Genomic DNA, 18,236 nt, shown 5'->3' on the forward strand with positions numbered 1-18,236 from the left:
GATACTGTGTGCAGAGCTGCTGTATCTAAGCCTGTCCTGTGTGATACTGTGTGCAGAGCTGCTGTATCTAAGCTTGTCCTGTATGATACTGTGTGCAGAGCTGTTGTATCTAAGCCTGTCCTGTGTGATACTGTGTGCAGAGCTGCTGTATCTAAGCCTGTCCTGTGTGATATTGTGTGCAGAGCTGTTGTATCTAAGCCTGTCCTGTATGATACTGTGTGCAGAGCTGTTGTATCTAAGCCTGTCCTGTGTGATACTGTGTGCAGAGCTGTTGTATCTAAGCCTGTCCTGTGTGATACTGTGTGCAGAGCTGCTGTATCTAAGCCTATCCTGTGTGATACTGTGTGCAGAGCTGCTGTATCTAAGCCTGTTCTGTGTGATACTGTGTACAGAGCTGCTGTATCTAAGCCTGTCCTGTGTGATACTGTGTGCAGAGCTGCTGTATCTAAGCCTGTTCTGTGTGATACTGTGTACAGAGCTGCTGTATCTAAGCCTGTCCTGTGTGATACTGTGTGCAGAGCTGCTGTATCTAAGCCTGTCCTGTGTGATACTGTGTGCAAAGCTGCTGTATCTAAGCCTGTCCTGTGTGATACTGTGTGCAGCGCTTCTGTATCTAAGCCTGTCCTGTGTGATACTGTGTGCAGAGCTGCTGTATCTAAGCTTGTCCTGTGTGATACTTCCTGATGAACCATTGTATCTAAGCCTTTGCTATTTAAAGAGGTTCTTGTCACGATTCGGCAGGCTGGAGGTGGATCCTCTGTGCCAGAGAGGGATTGGCGTGGACCGTGCTAGTGGACCGGTTCTAAGTCACTACTGGTATTCACCAGAGCCCGCCGCAAAGCAGGATGGTCTTGCAGCGGCGGTAGTGACCAGGTCGTATCCACTAGCAACGGCTCAACCTCTCTGACTGCTGAGATAAGCGCGGTACAAGGGAGTAGGCAGAAGCAAGGTCGGACGTAGCAGAAGGTCAGGGCAGGCAGCAAGGATCGTAGTCAGGGGCAACGGCAAGAGGTCAGGAACACAGGCTAGGAACACACAAGGGAACGCTTTCACTGGCACGATGGCAACAAGATCCGGCGAGGGAGTGCAGGGGAAGTGAGGTATAAGTAGGGAGTGCACAGGTGAGAATACTGATTAGGCCTGCTGCGCCAATCAGTGGCGCAGCGGCCCTTTAAATGCCCTAAGGAGCGGGGCCGCGCGCGCCGGGACAACACAGACGGGGAACGGGTCAGGTACGGGAGCCGAGATGCGCATCGCGAGCGGGCGCGTCCCGCATCGCGAATCGCATCCCGGCTGGGAGTAATATCGCAGCGCACCCGGTCAGCAGGTCTGACCGGGGCGCTGCGAATGAGAGAACGCTGCGAGCGCTCCGGGGAGGAGCGGGGACCCGGAGCGCTCGGCGTAACAGTTCTCCAGTGGAAAAAAAACATTTTTTCATATAAACTGGCACCAAAAAGTTATACAGATTTGTAAATTACTTCTATTAAGTAGCTCCACAGGAAGTTGTGTAGTTCTTTCCTGTCTGACCACAGTGCTCTCTGCTGACACCTCTGTCCATATCAGGAACTGTCCGGAGCAGGAGAGGTTTGCTATGGGCATTTCCTCCTTCTCTGGACAGTTCCTGACATGGACAGAGGTGTCAGCAGAGAGCACTGTGGTCAGACTGGAAAGAACTACACAACTTCCTGTGGAGCATACTGCAGCTGATAAGTATTGGAAGGATTAAGATTTTTTAATAGAAGTAATTTACAAATCTGTAAAACTTTCCGGAGCCAGTTGATATGAAAAAAAAAAAATAGTTTTCCACCAGAGTACCCCTTTAATACTGTATGCTGAGCTGCTATATCTAAGTCCATACTGTGTGATACTGTGTGCAGAGCTGCTGTATCTAAGTCTATACTGTGTGATACTGTGTGCAGAGCTGCTGTATCTAAGTCCATACTGTGTGATACTGTGTGCAGAGCTGCTGTATCTAAGTCTATACTGTGTGATACTGTGTGCAGAGCTGCTGTATCTAAGCCTGTCCTGTGTAATACTGCCTGCTGAACCATTGTATCTAAGCCTGTCCTGTGTGACTGACTTTAAAGGGGTACTCTGCTGCTGCTCAGCATTTGGGACAAACTGTTCTGAACGCTGGAGTCGGGAGCGTGTGATGTCATAGCCCCGCCCCCTCATTACGTAACTTCCTGCCCCCTCAATGCAAGTCTATGGGAGGGGGTGTGACAGCATGAGGGGGCGGGGCTATGACGTTACGAGCTCCCGACTCCAGCGTTCAGAACACTTTGTTCCAAATGCTGAGCAGCAGAGTACCCCTTTAAAGGCAATTGTGGGACTTGTAGTACGCTTGTTACCTTACTTTAGATTTGACTTACACTGAGGTGAACTGAAGACTTGACTGGATTTTCACACAGTAATGTGACGGCTGTCGGGGCCGCTGGAGAAAAAATACTGCTTGTGCGTCTTCCCGCTATTCCCATCAAAAACAACGGCGCCCGACAAACCCCATAATAGTAAATCGGAGCCGTCGGGACCCGTTGTGCCCAATCACGAGAACGACCGTTAAAGGCACAAAAAATAAAAGAGAGACTTTAACGACCGTTCCTGACAGGGCACCACGGCATCATGAAAGGGGCCGAACTTATGTATCTAATCCTATCATGTGTCAGTATACAGTGCGGAAAATAAGTACAGTGACCCCCGACCTACGATGGCCCCGACATACCATATATATACAGTGCCCCCCCCGACCTACGATGGCCCCGACATACCATATATATACAGTGACCCCCGACCTACGATGGCCCCGACATACCATATATATACAGTGCCCCCCCGACCTACGATGGCCCCGACATACCATATATATACAGTGACCCCAGACCTACGATGGCCCCGACATACCATATATATACAGTGACCCCCCCCCCGACCTACGATGGCCCCGACATACCATATATATACAGTGACCCCCGACCTACGATGGCCCCGACATACCATATATATATACAGTGACCCCCGACCTACGATGGCCCCGACATACCATATATATATATACAGTGACCCCCGACCTACGATGGCCCCGACATACCATATATATACAGTGACCCCCCGACCTACGATGGCCCCGACATACCATATATATACAGTGACCCCCCGACCTACGATGGCCCCGACATACCATATATATACAGTGACCCCCCGACATACCAGATATTTACAGTGACCCCCCGACCTACGATGGCCCCGACATACCATATATATATACAGTGACCCCCCGACCTACGATGGTCCCGACATACCATATATATACAGTGACCCCCCGACCTACGATGACCCCGACATACCATATATATACAGTGACCCCCCCGACCTACGATGGCCCCGACATACCATATATATACAGTGACCCCCCCGACCTACGATGGCCCCGACATACCATATATATACAGTGACCCCCGACATACCATATATATACAGTGACCCCCGACATACCATATATATACAGTGACCCCCCCCGACCTACGATGGCCCCGACATACCATATATACAGTGACCCCCGACATACCATATATATACAGTGACCCCCGACCTACAATGGCCCCGACATACCATATATATACAGTGACCCCCCCGACCTATGATGGCCCCTACATACCATATATATACAGTGACCCCCCGACCTACGATGGCCCCGACATACCATATATATATACAGTGACCCCCGACCTACGATGGCCCCGACATATCATATATATACAGTGACCCCCCGACCTACGATGGCCCCTACATACCATATATATACAGTGACCCCCGACCTACGATGGCCCCGACATACCATATATATACAGTGACCCCCCGACCTACGATGGCCCCGACATACCATATATATACAGTGACCCCCGACCTACGATGGCCCCGACATACCATATATATACAGTGACCCCCCGACCTACGATGGCCCGACATACCATATATATATACAGTGACCCCCCGACTTATGATGGCCCCGACATACCATATATATACAGTGACCCCCCGACCTACGATGGCCCCGACATACCATATATATATACAGTGACCCCCGACCTACGATGGCCCCGACATACCATATATATACAGTGACCCCCCGACCTACGATGGCCCCGACATACCATATATATATACAGTGACCCCCCGAACTACGATGGCCCCGACATACCATATATATACAGTGACCCCCGACCTACGATGGCCCCGACATACCATATATATACAGTGACCCCCCGACCTACGATGGCCCCGACATACCATATATATACAGTGACCCCCCGACCTACGATGGCCCCGACATACCATATATATATACAGTGACCCCCGACCTACGATGGCCCCGACATACCAAATATATACAGTGACCCCCGACCTACGATGGCCCCGACATACCATATATATATACAGTGACCCCCTACCTACGATGGCCCCGACATACCATATATATACAGTGACCCCCCGACCTACGATGGCCCCGACATACCATATATATACAGTGACCCCCCGACCTACGATGGCCCCGACATACCATATATATACAGTGACCCCCCGACCTACGATGGCCCCGACATACCATATATATATACAGTGACCCCCGACCTACGATGGCCCCGACATACCATATATATACAGTGACCCCCCGACCTACGATGGCCCCGACATACCATATATATATACAGTGACCCCCTACCTACGATGGCCCCGACATACCATATATATATACAGTGACCCCCAACCTACGATGGCCCCGACATACCATATATATACAGTGACCCCCCGACCTACGATGGCCCCGACATACCATATATATATACAGTGACCCCCGACCTATGATGGCCCCGACATACCATATATATACAGTGACCCCCCGACATACCAGATATTTACAGTGACCCCCCGACCTACGATGGCCCGACATACCATATATATATACAGTGACCCCCCGACCTACGATGGCCCCGACATACCATATATATACAGTGACCCCCCGACCTACGATGGCCCCGACATACCATATATATATACAGTGACCCCCGACCTACGATGGCCCCGACATACCATATATATACAGTGACCCCCCGAACTACGATGGCCCCGACATACCATATATATACAGTGACCCCCCGACCTACGATGGCCCCGACATACCATATATATACAGTGACCCCCGACCTACGATGGCCCCGACATACCATATATATACAGTGACCCCCCCCCCAACCTACGATGGCCCCGACATACCATATATATACAGTGACCCCCCGACCTACGATGGCCCCGACATACCATATATATACAGTGACCCCCCGACCTACCATATATATACAATGACCCCCCGACATACGATCATTTCAGCATACGATCGCTCTCAGAGTCCATCACATGGTGAAGGCAGCATCAACATCCGATGCTTTTGTATGTCGGGGCCATCGCATAAACGGCTATCCTACAGCACAGACTGCTTCAGCTGCCCCCGGATAGCCGTTTACGGTGCCCCGTGTGGTCCGCTGACAATCACTTACCTGTCCTCGGGGCTCCGGCGCGTCCTCTTCGGGATCCCCTGCATCGTCGGTGCTCTCCATCCTCGTCATCACGTTGCTGTGCAGGCCGTCCCGTCATCCAATAGGAGCGGCGTGCGTAGCGTCGTGATGGCAGCGACGGAGAGCGAGGATGCCGGGGAAGCAGAGGCCTTACCGGAGCGTCGGGGACACCTCGGGGGCGCGGCGACAGCGATGGAAGGCGACATCCCGGGCAGCAGTGACGGTCCGGAGCAGCGGGGACAGGTGAGTACAACTTCGTCTAACAGTGGTCTACAACCTGCGGACCTCCAGATGTTGCAAAACTACAACACCCAGCATGCCCGGACAGCCAACGGCTGTCCGGGCATGCTGGGTGTTGTAGTTTTGCAACATCTGGAGGTCCGCAGGTTGTAGACCACTGTCCTATACTTTACATTGCATGGATCCCTCAACATACGATGGTTTCAACAAACGATGGTCCATTTGGAACGGATTCCCATCGTATGTTGAGGGATCACTGTATTTGGTCACCTACAAACAAGTAAGATTTCTGGCTCTCACAGACCTGTAACTTCTTCTGTAAGAGTCTCCTCTGTCCTCCACTTGTTACCTGTATTAATGGCTCCTGTTTGAACTTGTTATCAGTATAAAAGACACCTGTCCACAACCTCAAACAGTCACACTCCAAACTCCACTATGGCCAAGAACAAAGAGCTGGCGAAGGACACCAGAAACAAAATTGTAGGCCTGCACCAGGCTGGGAAGACTGAATCTGCAATAGGCAAGCAGCTTGGTGTGAAGAAATCAATTGTGGGAGAAATTATTAGAAAATGGAAGACATTCAAGACACTGATAATCTCCTTCGATCTTGGGCTCCACACAAGATTTCACCCCGTGGTGTCAAAATGATCACAAGAACGGTGAGCAAAAATCCCAGAACCACACGGGGGGACCTAGTGAATGACCTGCAGAGAGCTGGGACCAGAGTAACAAAGTCTACCATCAGTAACACACTACACCGCCAGGGACTCAAATCTTGCAGTGCCAGACGTGTCCCCCTGCTTAAGCCAGTACATGTCCGGGCCTGTCTGAAGTTTGCTAGAGAGCATTTGGATGATCCAGAAGAGGATTGGGAGAATGTCATATGACCAGATGAAACCAAAGTAGAACTTTTTGGTAAATACTCAACTTGTCATGTTTGGAGGAGAAAGAATTCTGAGTTGCATCCAAAGAACATCATACCTACTGTGAAGCATGGGGGTGGAGACATCAGGCTTTGGGGCTGTTTTTCTGCTAAGGGACCAGGACGACTGATCCGTGTAAAGGAAAGAATGAATGGGGCCACGTATTGTGAGATTATGAGTGAAAACCTCCTTCCATCATCAAGGGCATTGAAGATGAAACATGGCTGGGTCTTTCAGCATGACAATGATCCCAAACACACCGCCCGGGCAACAAAGGAGTGACTTCATAAGAAGCATTTCAAGGTCCTGGAGTGGCCTAGCCAGTCTCCAGATCTCAACCCCATAGAAAACCTTTGAAGGGAGTTGAAAGTCCGTGTTGCCCAGCGACAGCCCCAAAACATCACTGCTCTAGAGGAGATCTGCATGGAGGAATGGGCCAAAATACCAGCAACAGTGTGTGAGAACCTTGTGAAGACAGAAATCATGTGACCTCTGTCATTACCAACAGTGTGTGAGAACCTTGTGAAGACAGAAAACATGTGACCTCTGTCATTACCAACAGTGTGTGAGAACCTTGTGAAGACAGAAAACATGTGACCTCTGTCATTACCAACAGTGTGTGAGAACCTTGTGAAGACAGAAATCATGTGACCTCTGTCATTACCAACAGTGTGTGAGAACCTTGTGAAGACAGAAATCATGTGACCTCTGTCATTACCAACAGTGTGTGAGAACCTTGTGAAGACAGAAATCATGTGACCTCCGTCATTACCAACAGTGTGTGAGAACCTTGTGAAGACAGAAAACATGTGACCTCTGTCATTACCAACAGTGTGTGAGAACCTTGTGAAGACAGAAAACATGTGACCTCTGTCATTGCCAACAAAGGGATATAACAAAGGATCGAGATGAACTTTTGTTATTGACCAAATACTTATTTTCCTCCGTAATTTGCTAATAAATTCTTTAATAATCGGACAATGTGATTTTATGGATTTTTTTCTCATTCTGTCTCATAGTTGAGGTTATAACCTATGATGATAATTACAGCCTCATCTTTATAAGGGGGAGAACTTGTACAATTGGGGGCTGAATAAATACTCTTTTGCCCCCCTGTACATGGTGTATCTAATCCTGTTGTGTGATACTGTCAGTATATCTGGTGTATCTAATCCTGTTGTGTGATACTGTCAGTATATCTGGTGTATCTAATCCTGTTGTGTGATACTGTCAGTATATCTGGTGTATCTAATCCTGTTGTGTGATACTGTCAGTATATCTGGTGTATCTAATCCTGTTGTGTGATATTGTCAGTATAGCTGTTGTATCTAATCCTATCATGTGTGATACTGTCAGTATAACTCCTGTATCTTATCCTGTTGTGTATACTGTAGCTGGTGTATCTAAGCCTGTTGTGTGATACTGTAGCTCGTGTATCTAAGCCTGTTGTGTGATACTGTCAGTATATCTGTTGTATCTAATCCTGTTGTATGATACTGTCAGTATATCTGGTGTATCTAATCCTGTTGTATGATACTGTCAGTATACCTGGTGTATCTAATCATGTTGTGTGATACTGTCAGTATAACTTATGTATCTAATCCTGTTGTTTGATACTGTCAGTATATCTGGTGTATCTAATCCTGTTGTGTGATACTGTCAGTATAGCTGGTGTATCTAATACTATCATGTGTGATACTGTCAGTATAACTCGTGTATGTAATCCTGTTGTGTGATACTGTAGCTGGTGTATCTAAGCCTGTTGTGTGATACTGTAGCTCGTGTATCTAAGCCTGTTGTGTGATACTGTAGCTGGTGTATCTAAGCCTGTTGTGTGATACTGTCAGTATATCTGTTGTATCTAATTCTGTTGTATGATACTGTCAGTATATCTGGTGTATCTAATCATGTTGTGTGATACTGTCAGTATATCTGGTGTATCTAATCCTGTTGTGTAATACTGTCAGTATAGCTGGTGTATCTAATACTATCATGTGTGATACTGTCAGTATAACTCGTGTATGTAATCCTGTTGTGTGATACTGTAGCTGGTGTATCTAAGCCTATGATGTTCTAGTTGTGATACATGGGCCTCTATGACTGCTGACCCTGTCACATGACTACACACGTGACATCTGACGCCGCACACTAAACTCATCCGTCAGTCACTAGATGGCGCTCCAGCGCCGCGTCCTCCTCTCCTCAGCCTCTACCATCCCTGACATGCTGATCACGTGTCATCAGTGAACGCTGTAGGCTGCAATACCCGCCGGCGTCCGGTAGATGTCGCAGTGATCGTTGACGGTAAGAGAGAGGCGTGTCCGCCGTCGTTCTGGTCCAGGAGGCCGTCTCTATGGTCAGGTTCCAGGGGACGCCATTTTGGTGCGCGCTTTGTTATGGTTTGTTAGGAGCAGGAAGCGGGCAGCGGCTGTGAGAGGACAGCGGGACTCCTGGGGTGAACGAGGCCCGAGTGTGAGCGCCGCTACAGGTGAGGCTGCGGGGGGCGTCACGTGGTGCGCGGAGGGGCCCCTGCTCTGTGGCCCTGTCACTGGCGGCCTGCTCTGTGGTTCCCGGGGTCCGGCTGTGTGTGACTCCCTGCAGCTGCCTGGCCCCGACCCTGCTGTATACCCCGGCCTGTGACGTCACATGGAGCCATGTGTACCCCGAGTGCGAGCCCGCTCACGTGACGTCAGACCCGGCTCTGTTTACACCGTGTCACGTGGTCGTTGCCCGCAGAGCTTACACTCACATCTCCCCGACACACTGTGCCGGACCCTTAGCTGTGTGAGACCAGGTCTGTGGGGGGTGTACACTGATACACTGTGCCGGACCCTCAGCTGTGTGAGACCAGGTCTGTGGGGGGTGTACACTGATACACTGTGCCGGACCCTCAGCTGTGTGAGACCAGGGCTGGGGGGGTGTACACTGACACACTGTGCCGGACCCTCAGCTGTGTGAGACCAGGGGGGGTGAACACTGATAAACTGTACCGGACCCTCAGCTGTGTGAGACCAGGGCTGGGGGGGTGTACACTGATACACTGTACCGGACCCTCAGCTGTGTGAGACCAGGTCTGTGGGGGGGGGTGTACACTGATACACTGTGCCGGACCCTCAGCTGTGTGAGACCAGGGCTGGGGGGGTGTACACTGATACACTGTACCGGACCCTCAGCTGTGTGAGACCAGGTCTGTGGGGGGTGAACACTGATACACTGTGTGAGACCAGGGCTGGGGAGTGTACACTGACACACTGTGCCGGACCCTCAGCTGTGTGAGGAGAGGGCTGGGGGGAGGGGGTGTACACTGACACACTGTGCCGGACCCTTAGCTGTGTGAGACCAGGTCTGTGGGGGGTGTACACTGATACACTGTACCGGACCCTCAGCTGTGTGAGACCAGGTCTGTGGGGGGGTGTACACTGATACACTGTACCGGACCCTCAGCTGTGTGAGACCAGGTCTGTGGGGGGGGGGGGGGGGTGTACACTGATACACTGTGCCGGACCCTCAGCTGTGTGAGACCAGGTCTGTGGGGGGGGGTGTACACTGATACACTGTGCCGGACCCTCAGCTGTGTGAGACCAGGGCTGGGGGGGTGTACACTGATACACTGTACCGGACCCTCAGCTGTGTGAGACCAGGTCTGTGGGGGGTGAACACTGATACACTGTGTGAGACCAGGGCTGGGGAGTGTACACTGACACACTGTGCCGGACCCTCAGCTGTGTGAGGAGAGGGCTGGGGGGAGGGGGTGTACACTGACACACTGTGCCGGACCCTTAGCTGTGTGAGACCAGGTCTGTGGGGGGTGTACACTGATACACTGTGCCGGACCCTCAGCTGTGTGAGACCAGGTCTGTGGGGGGTGTACACTGATACACTGTACCGGACCCTCAGCTGTGTGAGACCAGGTCTGTGGGGGGGGGGGGGGGGTGTACACTGACACACTGTGCCGGACCCTTAGCTGTGTGAGACCAGGTCTGTGGGGGGTGTACACTGATACACTGTGCCGGACCCTCAGCTGTGTGAGACCAGGTCTGTGGGGGGTGTACACTGATACACTGTGCCGGACCCTCAGCTGTGTGAGACCAGGTCTGTGGGGGGTGTACACTGACACACTGTGCCGGACCCTCAGCTGTGTGAGACCAGGTCTGTGGGGGGGGGGGGGGGGTGTACACTGATACACTGTGCCGGACCCTCAGCTGTGTGAGACCAGGGCTGGGGAGTGTACACTGACACACTGTGCCGGACCCTTAGCTGTGTGAGACCAGGTCTGTGGGGGGTGTACACTGATACACTGTGCCGGACCCTCAGCTGTGTGAGACCAGGTCTGTGGGGGGTGTACACTGATACACTGTGCCGGACCCTCAGCTGTGTGAGACCAGGGCTGGGGGGGGGGGGGGGTGTACACTGACACACTGTGCCGGACCCTCAGCTGTGTGAGACCAGGGCTGCAGGGGGGTGTACACTGATACACTGTGCCGGACCCTCAGCTGTGTGAGGCCAGGGGGGGTGAACACTGATAAACTGTACCGGACCCTCAGCTGTGTGAGACCAGGTCTGTGGGGGGTGTACACTGATACACTGTACCGGACCCTCAGCTGTGTGAGACCAGGTCTGTGGGGGGGGGGGGGGGGGGTGTACACTGACACACTGTGCCGGACCCTTAGCTGTGTGAGACCAGGTCTGTGGGGGGTGTACACTGATACACTGTGCCGGACCCTCAGCTGTGTGAGACCAGGTCTGTGGGGGGTGTACACTGATACACTGTGCCGGACCCTCAGCTGTGTGAGACCAGGTCTGTGGGGGGTGTACACTGACACACTGTGCCGGACCCTCAGCTGTGTGAGACCAGGTCTGTGGGGGGGGGGGGGGGGGGGTGTACACTGATACACTGTGCCGGACCCTCAGCTGTGTGAGACCAGGGCTGGGGAGTGTACACTGACACACTGTGCCGGACCCTTAGCTGTGTGAGACCAGGTCTGTGGGGGGTGTACACTGATACACTGTGCCGGACCCTCAGCTGTGTGAGACCAGGTCTGTGGGGGGTGTACACTGATACACTGTGCCGGACCCTCAGCTGTGTGAGACCAGGGCTGGGGGGGGGGGGGGTGTACACTGACACACTGTGCCGGACCCTCAGCTGTGTGAGACCGGGTCTGTGGGGGGTGTACACTGATACACTGTGCCGGACCCTCAGCTGTGTGAGACCAGGGCTGGGGGGGGGGGGGTGTACACTGATACACTGTGCCGGACCCTCAGCTGTGTGAGACCAGGGCTGGGGGGGGGGGGGTGTACACTGACACACTGTGCCGGACCCTCAGCTGTGTGAGACCAGGGCTGGGGGGGGGGGGTGTACACTGATACACTGTGCCGGACCCTCAGCTGTGTGAGACCAGGGCTGGGGGGGGGTGTACACTGACACACTGTGCCGGACCCTCAGCTGTGTGAGACCAGGGCTGCAGGGGGGTGTACACTGATACACTGTGCCGGACCCTCAGCTGTGTGAGACCAGGGCTGGGGGGGGTGTACACTGACACACTGACACACTGTTCCGGACCCTCAGCTGTGTGAGACCAGGGCTGCAGGGGGGTGTACACTGACACACTGTGCCGGACCCTCAGCTGTGTGAGACCAGGGCTGCAGGGGGTGTACACTGACACACTGTGCCGAACCCTCAGCTGTATGAGGACAGGGGGGGGAGGGGGTGTGTGCACTGACACGCTGTGCCGGACCCTCAGCTGTGTGAGATCAGGACTGGGGGGGGGGGGGGTGTACACTGACACACTGTGCCAGACCCTCAGCTGTGTGAGGACAGGACTGGGGGGGGGTACGCTGTGTGAGGACTGTATGGATTCACTCCTATGGGCTCTTATGGATCTGGGGAACTTTGTTATAGGCTTCACCTTTATCACTTGTCACAGCTGAGGGTTTGGTTCAGTTGTGTGGGGTCTGATTCACCTTTATCACTTGTCACAGCTGAGGGTTTGGTTCAGTTGTGTGGGGTCTGATTCACCTTTATCACTTGTCACAGCTGAGGGTTTGTTTCAGTTGTGTGGGGTCTGATTCACCTTTATCACTTGTCACAGCTGAGGGTTTGGTTCAGTTGTGTGGGGTCTGATCTCTCCTCGGTGCCGTCTGTTCGATTTCTTATTGATGGGATTTTTGTCTTATTTTACTGTTAACATCAGGGTTTCCCAATGTGTGGCGTCAGAACTACAACTCCCAGCATGACCTGACAGCCGCGCGGTTACTACACTACAACTCCCAGCATGACCTGACGGCCGCGCGGTTACTACACTACAACTCCCAGATTGACCTGACGGCCGCTCGGTTACTACACTACAACTCCCAGCGTGACCTGACGGCCGCGCGGTTACTACACTACAACTCCCAGCGTGACCTGACGGCCGCTCGGTTACTACACTACAACTCCCAGCGTGACCTGACAGCCGCTCGGTTACTACACTACAACTCCCAGCATGACCTGACGGCCGCGCGGTTACTGCACTACAACTCCCAGCATGACCTGACGGCCGCGCGGTTACTACACTACAACTCCCAGCATGACCTGACAGCCGCGCGGTTACTACACTACAACTCCCAGATTGACCTGACGGCCGCTCGGTTACTACACTACAACTCCCAGCGTGACCTGACGGCCGCGCGGTTACTACACTACAACTCCCAGCATGACCTGACAGCCGCGCGGTTACTACACTACAACTCCCAGATTGACCTGACGGCCGCTCGGTTACTACACTACAACTCCCAGCATGACCTGACGGCCGCGCGGTTACTACACTACAACTCCCAGCATGACCTGACGGCCGCGCGGTTACTGCACTACAACTCCCAGCATGACCTGACGGCCGCTCGGTTACTACACTACAACTCCCAGCATGACCTGACGGCCGCGCGGTTACTGCACTACAACTCCCAGCATGACCTGACGGCCGCGCGGTTACTACACTACAACTCCCAGCATGACCTGACAGCCGCGCGGTTACTACACTACAACTCCCAGATTGACCTGACGGCCGCTCGGTTACTACACTACAACTCCCAGCGTGACCTGACGGCCGCGCGGTTACTACACTACAACTCCCAGCGTGACCTGACAGCCGCGCGGTTACTACACTACAACTCCCAGATTGACCTGACGGCCGCTCGGTTACTACACTACAACTCCCAGCATGACCTGACGGCCGCGCGGTTACTACACTACAACTCCCAGCATGACCTGACGGCCGCGCGGTTACTGCACTACAACTCCCAGCGTGACCTGACGGCCGCACGGTTACTGCACTACAACTCCCAGCGTGACCTGACGGCCGCACGGTTACTGCACTACAACTCCCAGCGTGACCTGACAGCCGCTCGGTTACTACACTACAACTCCCAGCGTGACCGGACAGCCGCTCGGTTAGTACACCTCCCAGCATGACCTGACAGCCGCGCGGTTACTGCACTACAACTCCCAGCGTGACCTGACGGCCGCGCGGTTACTGCACTACAACTCCCAGCGTGACCTGACGGCCGCGCGGTTACTGCCCTACAACTCCCAGCGTGACCTGACAGCCGCTCGGTTAGTACACCTCCCAGCATGACCTGACAGCCGCGCGGTTACTGCACTACAACTCCCAGCGTGACCTGACGGCCGCGCGGTTACTGCACTACAACTCCCAGCGTGACCTGACAGCCGCTCGGTTAGTACACCTCCCAGCATGACCTGACAGCCGCGCGGTTACTGCACTACAACTCCCAGCGTGACCTGACGGCCGCGCGGTTACTGCACTACAACTCCCAGCGTGACCTGACGGCCGCGCGGTTACTGCCCTACAACTCCCAGCGTGACCTGACAGCCGCTCGGTTAGTACACCTCCCAGCATGACCTGACAGCCGCGCGGTTACTGCACTACAACTCCCAGCGTGACCTGACGGCCGCGCGGTTACTGCACTACAACTCCCAGCGTGACCTGACGGCCGCGCGGTTACTGCCCTACAACTCCCAGCGTGACCTGACGGAAGCGCGGTTACTGCCCTACAACTCCCAGCGTGACCTGACGGCCGCGCGGTTACTGCCCTACAACTCCCAGCGTGACCTGACGGCCGCGCGGTTACTGCCCTACAACTCCCAGCGTGACCTGACGGCCGCGCGGTTACTGCCCTACAACTCCCAGCGTGACCTGACGGCCGCGCGGTTACTGCCCTACAACTCCCAGCGTGACCTGACGGCCGCGCGGTTACTGCCCTACAACTCCCAGCGTGACCTGACGGCCGCGCGGTTACTGCCCTACAACTCCCAGCGTGACCTGACGGCCGCGCGGTTACTGCCCTACAACTCCCAGCGTGACCTGACGGCCGCGCGGTTACTGCCCTACAACTCCCAGCGTGACCTGACGGCCGCGCGGTTACTGCCCTACAACTCCCAGCGTGACCTGACGGCCGCGCGGTTACTGCCCTACAACTCCCAGCGTGACCTGACGGCCGCGCGGTTACTGCCCTACAACTCCCAGCATGACCTGACGGCCGCGCGGTTACTGCACTACAACTCCTTTAAATGGCCGTTTAAACGCTCTAAACTAAGTGAGGTCACGTGACCAGGTTTGGCTGACACCTGATAGCAGTAGATCTTCCTGTGTTCCGTTTCCTACGGTTTTACGAGTCGTTACGCGCAGCGGCCGCCGATCCATCGTGTGTCGTCCTGTGATGTCAATAAAGCTTCAGAATTATGGAACGACAAAAACTTTCCATAACTTCCCAATAGACATCGTAATGATGGGAGATGAGGCGTCTGGCAGCGGCTTACTCACGATGAGTCCTAGTGTGCTTAAGGGGCACCACGGAGGCGCCATTTTAGGATCTCTGCTTGCTGTCAGTGAATGTGAATATTTGTTTCCATTCATTAAACCTGCAGTTTTTGTTACTGTATCAGCATAGGCCTTTGGATGTCCATCCTGCAGTCCTCCAGCTGTTGCAAAACTACATCTCCCAGCATGCCCAGACAGCCAACGGCAAGACAATTCTCTGAGCTAAACGCACCAGCCGGGCACGTCGTTTATGTTCACAGGGGTGGATTTGTTACAGTAGCAGCCGTATGGGATCTGTAGGGCTTTTGTCCTGATGATCGGACCGGACCCCTCAGGACATCGCCGCCGCCTCCTCCTCTTCTATTACGAGGCATTACAGTATCTAAGCCGCTGAAATCCAAAGTGTGGTACAGTATCTAAGCTGCACCAGTCTGTACTTTTGTCCCTAATGCTTCTATTACAAGGCTAAAATCCACGGAGTGTGATACGGTATCTAAACTGCTCTGGTTATGAGGCTGAGATCCCGGAAGTGTGATAAGGTATCTAAGCTGCACCAGTCTGTACTTTTGTCTCAGATACTTCTATTACGAGACTGAGATCCAGTATGTGGTATCTAAGCTGCATCAGCTCTGTACTTGTGTCCCAGATTCTTGTGAGGAGGCTGAGATACAGTATCCAACCTGAATTGGTCTGTGTCCCAGATACTTCTATTATGAGACTAAGAATCAGTGTGTGTGTGTGATACAGTATCTAAGCCACACCAGTCTGTCCTTGTGTCTCAGATACTCCTGTTATGAGGCTGAGATCCAGGGAGTGTGATACAGTATCTAAGCCACTACAGTCTGTCCGTGTTTTCCAGATACTGTACTATTGAGATCCAGGTAGTGTGATGCGGTATCTAAGCTGCACCAGTTAGTCCTTGTGTTTCATATTTTCTATTATGAGGTTGAGATCCAGGGATTGCGATACGGTATCTAAGCCACTTATCTGTCCTATTGTCCCAGTTACTTGTAAAAAGGACGGGAGTATGTGATACAGTATCTAAGCTCTACCAGTCATTCCTTGTGTCCTAGATACCCCCCGTTATAAAGCTGAGATCCAGAGTATGTGATACAGTATCTAAGCTCTACCTGTCATTCCTTGTGTCCTAGATACTCTGGATCTCAGCTTCATAACGGGGGTATCTAGAACACAAGAAATGACTGGTGCAGCTTAGATACTGTATCACATACTCCCGGCCTTTCTACAAGTAACTGGGACAGATAGGTGGCTTAGATACAGTATCGCAATCCCTGAATCTTAACTTCATAACAGGAAAATATGAAACACAACGACAGACTGGTGCAGCTTAGATACCGCATCACACTACCTGGATCTCAGCTTCATAATGGGAGTATGTGATACAGTATCTAAGCTCTACCTGTCATTCCTTGTGTCCTAGATACCCCTGTTATAAAGCTGAGATCCAGAGTGTATGATACAGTATCTAAGCTGCACCAGTCATTCCTTGTGTCCTAGATTCTCCCATTATGAAGCTGAGATCCAGAGTATGTGATACAGTATCTAAGCTGCACCAGTCATTCCTTGTGTCCTAGATTCTCCCATTATGAAGCTGAGATCCAGAGTGTATGATACAGTATCTAAGCTGCACCAGTCATTCCTTGTGTCCTAGAAACCCCCTGTTATAAAGCTGAGATCCAGAGTATGTGATACGGTATCTAAGCCACCCGTCTGTCCCTGTGGGGGTGGGGGGGTGGTCACAGGCTCTTCCTCCTCTCCCGACACTTTCACAGAACGGTCAGGAACGCGCAGCGTTTCAGATTCCTTGGAGTCGCTTGCAGAGCATTGCTCAGACCGACACATTGCAGCAAACCCTGAGCTGTGAGGAGTATTTGCTCTCGGCTGCTTGATGTCATCTAGAAGTATCTTCATTCACTGATGGCAAGCAGAGATCTTACAATAAAGTGTCAGGACTCTGCAGGGTTTGTGGTCCGGAGCAGCTTCCTCAGGTTTTTCTTAGTCGGTGACTAATCTGGATCCTGTTTCTCCAGGATCTTCATTGTTGTCTCCATCACAAGGTGGTGGGGGGGGGTATTTATGGCTCCTCGGACCCCTTTTATTGAGGGGAGGGGGATATTGGCACAAAGATTTATTTTTATTTTTTTTTTGGTGGGGGGGGGGGGGTTAAAACTTGTCACAGCTGAGGATTTGTTTCTATTTAACCATTCGATGTGTGAGTGGAACCTCTGGAGCTGATACATTGTAACAAACAAGCGATCTGTGCTGCTGATTGCACTGGCTCTGCAGCTGTTGCAAAACTACAACTCCCAGCATGCCCAGACAGCCGTTGGCTGTCTGGGCATGCTGGGAGTTGTAGTTTTGCGTCAGCTGGCGAGCGCCTGGCTTAGGCTGCATTCACACCACGTTTTTTTGCAGTACTGTTCCCGTATCAGGTTTTTGATGAAAAACTGATTCCTTAAAACCGGACTGAACTGTATCAAAACGTGTAAAAATTTTACCCCGTATACGATTAAAAACTGTACACGGTTTGAAAAATTACGTCCGGTTGCATCCGTTAAAAAAAAAAAAAAAAAAAAAAATTTTGGTTGTTGTTGTTTATTATTTTTTTTAAAGATGAACGTTTTAACTTTTTCTTCATTATGAATAAAGTTTCACTTGTGTGATTGAAA

The sequence above is a fragment of the Hyla sarda genome, chromosome 7 (assembly GCF_029499605.1).
Source record: "Hyla sarda isolate aHylSar1 chromosome 7, aHylSar1.hap1, whole genome shotgun sequence".
Classification (NCBI taxonomy): Eukaryota; Metazoa; Chordata; class Amphibia; order Anura; family Hylidae; genus Hyla; species Hyla sarda.